Genomic DNA, 6,167 nt, shown 5'->3' with positions numbered 1-6,167 from the left:
AATAATTTTATTTTTTTTTTTTATTTTTACGCTAGCGAAACATGCATTATATTTTGAAATTTCCTGCAGTTAAGCCATTACCATTTAAATTTTTCTTCATTCAAAAAAAAATTTGTAGAACTTTTTTCTGCTACTGTGTTTTGATTGTGTCTTCGTAATATTCAAAAAAAAAAAATACTTTCTTACAATAAACAGCAATGTAGCGATTTTTAAAAAACCACACACGCGGCATACACTAAAATTTCTTGTGTGAAAACGACAATAGTTTTCGTTGGATTTTAATGGTTCTGGTCGAATGAAAAACGAATAACAACGAATGCTAGAAAGAAAACTTAAAATATAATAAACAAATTTATAAAAAAAAAAACAATGCATATCGGACGAAAATGAAATGGTGTAAAACAAACCAAATTGCAAACAAAATTTTAACCGTAAATCAACTAAAAATAATTCGCTAATTTATTTGAGTAAACATTTCATATTTGAAATCGCTATTAAGTTACATAAGTAGTATTTATGCATGTTGGTTAAAGCTTTATTAGGTACGAGGTTCATATATGTATGTATTGAGCAATGCGATGTGGAAAAAATCAGATGCAAATTCAGATGACTTTTTGAAATAATTTTATTTTTATTTTTTTTTTTAATTTTCCAATTCGAGTTTTTTTTTTTTTTTAATTAAGTTTGAATTTTTATTTTACTTTAATCTATATAACTATGTAGTAGTATATAGCATATGGTAAAGTCGAACAAGAGTAGTTGAATGCGAGTACGAATATATAATACTAATAGTATATGTATTTATTTTAAGAAAAAAACATGCGAAATTGGGGTAAGTACAACTGCACGTTAAAATTAAGTAAGTATTTTTATGTAGTTAGAAAAATATGCGAATATTTTATGCTTTTTCAAGTACTTAATTACGCAAAATACGCAAATATTTACATATTCATATTTTATGTTAAATTGTTAGAATTTAAATGTTAAATTTTTGTATATTCAATTTTTTAATTTTTTCGTTTTTGCTTTTTAGTAAATTTTATTAGATTTTTTTGTTTTTGTTTTACTTTCTTTTCGTAAATCTGCATATTTCAATCGTCATCCAATAGCTTTCAAACTGCGAATGTAAACAATATATGTATAAATATTTGTTTTGTTTTGTTTTTCGAGTCAATTAAAAACAAATTACGTTTATATTAGAAATCAAAAAACATTAGTATCTATATTTTATATAAGAATATTTTTATCGATACATATTGTAAAATTATCAAAAAAAAATTAAAAAAAAAATGGCTTGTGGTTATATTTTTGTTATAATAAAATGCGCATACAACCTTGCAGTAACAGTTTTCGGCCGAACTTTGTCTTAGTAAGAGAAATTCAAACTCACTTCTGCCGCTGATACTTTGTTTTTGTTTTTTTTTTTTTTAATTCACCAAAACTGTAAAATTACATAATTATGGCAATAAATGTATCAAAAACTAAAAAAAAAAACTGCTTCAAAATCATATTTAAGTGGAAGTCAGTGGCTCCCGTGAATAGATCCTTTGACTCGCCATCCAAAGGCGCCCATGAACACAATGTAAATTTACCAAGTTCAGAAGGACCTGTGTGCACTACGGATGTACAACTAGCGCAAATTCGTAAAGAAGAGAGGCAATTGACAAATTCTTTTGGTATCGGCTCAAATCGACCAACGCTTGTACTGCCAAATAAGAAGAAGAAGAAGATTACTAGGACTATAACAAAACTCATCACATGACTATAGTCTTATCTATTGCGCCTGAAGCTATGACGCAGAATAGAAGCACTGCTTCGTCGCTGTCACATACTAAGTAGGTCAATGGAGTTTTTTTGCGGCATAATTTTCGGCGCCGTAATTAAGACAAGGCATTGAAATAAGGTTGTCACTTGAAACTATTTAAATTTGTAACCAGTATGTCTGAAAGTATGTTACATGAAATGCGCAGAGATTTGTCAAGATAGTTATTCTTCTCTGTATGCGTTGCTTGGTTTTAGGCGCACAAATTTTGCTTTGCTGGTCGGCTCGTTCTGAGTGGCACTCTGAGGATGAATTTGCTCTTGCAATCGGTTCCAAAATTTGTATTATCTTCTGTAGGCTTAATTAAAATTATTCTACCAAAATTACGAATCGTTTGTGGCTGCATTTTCACGCATTTCGAAGAAAATCTTCTTCAGTGCTGAGAGCGATTTCAGGCTCTCGAACCTGGGACAGTGACTGCTGGGGGGCAGCATTATTTGCTGTCAGCATTATTGTGCCATACATCTTCAAGAACGATGAAAAGTCGCCGTTGACGTCTTTATTTTGGCCTGAACTTGGAGATTTGTACCCATCTCTAGCTGACCTAGTCTGCAGAACAAGTTTAAAGTAAAACAGGCCGATGGTCTCAAGACATGTCTAATGCAAATATGAGTTAATTATAAAAAATTTACGAGATCCCTTCTGAAGCGGAGTCTATTAAGTATAACCAATTTAACTTGTTTTGAAGCACAAGCAATTAAATTATCGAAAGATAAGTCGATAGTTTTACTCGAACTTTTTATTTTCAGAGTTTTGTAAAAGCAAGCGGCAAGCTTCGAGGCTTCTATGTCTATGTAGTTCGCGTCGCTTTGAATTCATAACATTTCTTAGAAGTCATTTAAGTAGTGTAATTAAATACAACTTCAGTCAAAAATAAAACCAGGTCTACTTATTGAATTATTGACAATGCAATTTTCATACCTCTCGAATTCGCACAGGACCGCGCCGACGTCAAGTTCAAGTTGTATCATTTATATGTAGTACTTAATACGGTATGACAGCACTATTCCCGCTTGTTGAAAAAAACTCACCGAAATGACTATTGTCACAACTGCGGTGCCCAGAAATAGTTAATTCGGCAAGTTTTGACGTCTGATGGGAAAAGTACTGCACAACTTTTGAAAAATCTAATTTTATTTATTACAAATATTACTTTAAGGCCTTATACCACATCAAAAAGTATGCGCAATTTGCTAAGATAACTTTACTTAAGCAAACATAATTCATACAAATATATAATAATTAATAATAAAACTATAAAATCGTTAACTAAAATATCTGCTACAAATATTTTTAATTTTTTCTCTCTTTCTTTTTTGTTTTAATAATTACTTCCTTTTTTTTGTACCATTTTATTTTTTTTTTATAACTTAATTCACGGTTGGTTTCCAGTTTCAGCTGGGCTACCACACTCAATCTCAGCACCTATTGTCATGGCTTTTGACAAACCATGAGCGAGATGCGGTAACCCAGCCATAGCCATGAGGAGCTCTGGGTCACGCCATTAACTGTGAGAAGAAGCCTTCGTGAGGGCACCTAGTCGGATTGTAAAATTCGTTTTGGGTATTGATGAGTCGCTACATATGTATGTACGTATGTATATATTTTGATGATGACCATAACAATTGTACAAATCAATATGACATGAATGTATGCGTAAGTAATATTGAGGCATATTTTGTATTTATTTGTTAATCAAATGGGAAAGCAAATTATTAATTGGAACCATCTACATACATCATATACATACATACTTATTATCTAATAAACACAAACTTATTTCTGATTCATTGCTTTAATACTGCCAGTAAATATCTGCAGAGTCAAAGATTTATTGAAGGAATTACTTTAATTCTCGTGTTCTACTCAAGAGCAAAACAGTCGATAGAAAGCAGACAGACAGCGGATTACACCTAGAAGACGAGAGTATTAGGGCACAAAATGTGTATTAATTCTTAGTATTTATTCTTGAGATCTGCAGCTTTAGCCCTGTGGTCTATGACTATGCCGGCAACTTTTTTAAAACAAACTTAAATGGATTGTTGAGCAAATAAAAGTTCGGGCTACAGTTACAACTTAATCTTTGATTTGGAGATATCACCGAGTCGTATTTTTGTATTTCTGACAAGAAAAATATGGCATTGTCGACAGGGAAAAAAATAACAAAATCAAATTTATTACCGAAAATGGTGATACATTCAGAAGTGGGGAAGCCGAAGAGGCAATCGCTTTTAAGAGGAAGTTTTTATTTACTACATAATTTTTTTCAGTAGGAGAACTAAACCTGTTGAAACAGAAGTAGCAGACGGGCAGCCAAGCGACTACTAAGGCTATCAGCTTTCATCAGCTAACATCAAAACTGGTGATGGCATGCCTTGATAAGCTGAACACTCTTAGTCTCTGAGTTATTGCCGATAAACTCTCAAAGAAGGTAAGGTAAAAACACCACACAGTAATTATTACTGAATATTACAGGTTTAAAGGATTCAAAAACGCTCTCAAAGAGTGCTTACCAAATAGTAAATGACCGAGTACACAGGCCATTATCTCCGAAATGTCCTATCTTGGGACTACTTCTGTTTTTTTTCTAATCAATTTGCGGCCAAAGTACCCTAGCTGTTCTATGGGTTCTCTTATCGAACCATGACTTATTGACCTCTTGGATAATGCCACTTCTAACCATTAATTTGCAGGCCATGCAGCCATGCGTATCCCAATTCTACCTCTGTTATCACACAGTTCTAGGTTGGTGCCTTTCCTGGCTAGATCATCCACCCTGCAATATCTCTACGTCCCGTACCTATATGAGGCTGACCTGGAAATGGTGCTTATGTCATTTAGGGCTGTCAGGTGGTTGCCTTGGTCTTACCATTACCGCATTCATTGATTTTATGACCGCCTAGCTATCTGAGAAGATATTTATAGTTGTCTTCAATACGGTTTGTGTATTAAGGTACACAGCCACCTCCTCTACGGCTAGAACTTCGGCCTGAAAGACGCTGCCGTGGTCGGGAATTCGTGCGGATAACTTCAGTTTTAATTCCTAAAAGAAAACTCCATAGTCAACTCTAAACCCAAGTCTTGCTTAGATCCAACCGTGTAAAAATTTAATTCCCCCATCCCCATGGTCTCGGTGTTTGCCACCCTGTTCTTGACGAGATTTTCGCCTTGAAGAGCCTGTCTAAGATGGGTTCAGGGGCGAAATAGTCGATTTTTTGATCCCAACTAGCCAGAGTGTGAAGTGTAGAAGCGTGGCCAAACAGCCGATCTTACCATAGCTTCATATTTTTTAGTCTCAGCGCCGTAGCTGCGGCCACATGTTTTCCTACGAAATGTACAGCAGGCAGGTTTGTTATCACTTCTGGCGTTTTATTTGAGTGATTGTAAAGGGCCATAGGTGCATAAAAACACGATTCTTAGGATCTCAATAAGCCTTTTGAGTTGATGGCCACCATACAAATATTCCATGTAACGGGCAAACTACAGAAGTGTAAAGCCAATGAGTGCAAAAAAACGCCTTGGCGGCCTTTTATAACTGGGTCTTCCTTACTATCACGGATATGACAAGCTCCAGTCATTTGCTATACCGATTTCCAGAGCTGCCGGCGAAAGGACTTAACTATTCGAAAATGGCGATTAGCTGCAGATCTCTTACGCGCTCACACATAGCTTATTGCACTTCGTATAAAGTTCACGAAAATTTGTAATTTTATAATGTTTATGTTTAAAACTATCACCAAACCATCAAAACTCTTTGAGTTGAACGAACTACCAGAATCCTTCATTCTGAACCACTAAACTTTGTGCTAAAGCAACGCGTAAAATCACACTGCGGTAGTAAGAAAGCAATATCTTTTGTTGTGTTGGAAAACAAAACTGTGACTAATTTTTAGCTGCGCTAAATAATTCATCAGAAAAAAAAACGAATGACAGTTGTGCTTCTTTCTGGTCGACTCAAATTGCATAGGTGCATTTTTAAAGCAAAAAAAAAAAACAGCATAGTATCTGTTGACTACACTTGTTTACACTCGCAGATGAAGAGAAACCATGTATGCATACATATTAATTCAAAAATTTAGTTGTTGGATGATTTAGAGTGCTTAGAAAAGAATTTTGAATAACCAACAAAAAAAAACATAGATTTCGTTTTGTATTCTTAGCCACTGATTTTGTTCAATATAAGCGATCTGATCTTACGTTTTAGTGCGATTTTTTATGGTTTTCGAGTTTTTCGTTTTTTTTTTTAGTTTTCACTTTTTTTTTTTTTTTTTTTTTTTTTTTTTTTTTTTTTTTTTTTTTTTTTTTTTTTTTTTTTTTTTTTTTTTTTTTTTTTTTTTTTTTTTTT

At 33.5% G+C, this 6,167-nt stretch overlaps 1 protein-coding gene across 1 annotated transcript in view; it reads right to left on the bottom strand.

The window, feature by feature from the left end:
* Positions 1-6,167, bottom strand: part of Rdl (Resistant to dieldrin) — a gene marked incomplete at its 5' end in the record, with an annotated part of 41,698 nt that overhangs the window by 22,268 nt on the left and 13,263 nt on the right. The window lies entirely within an intron of this gene.

The sequence above is a fragment of the Rhagoletis zephyria genome, unplaced genomic scaffold (assembly GCF_001687245.7).
Source record: "Rhagoletis zephyria isolate East Lansing unplaced genomic scaffold, Rhagoletis_zephyria_1.1 Rzeph_scaffold_03226, whole genome shotgun sequence".
Classification (NCBI taxonomy): domain Eukaryota; kingdom Metazoa; phylum Arthropoda; class Insecta; order Diptera; family Tephritidae; genus Rhagoletis; species Rhagoletis zephyria.
Note: the sequence above shows the minus strand (reverse complement) of the source record. Positions and strands in the feature narration are given on the sequence as shown.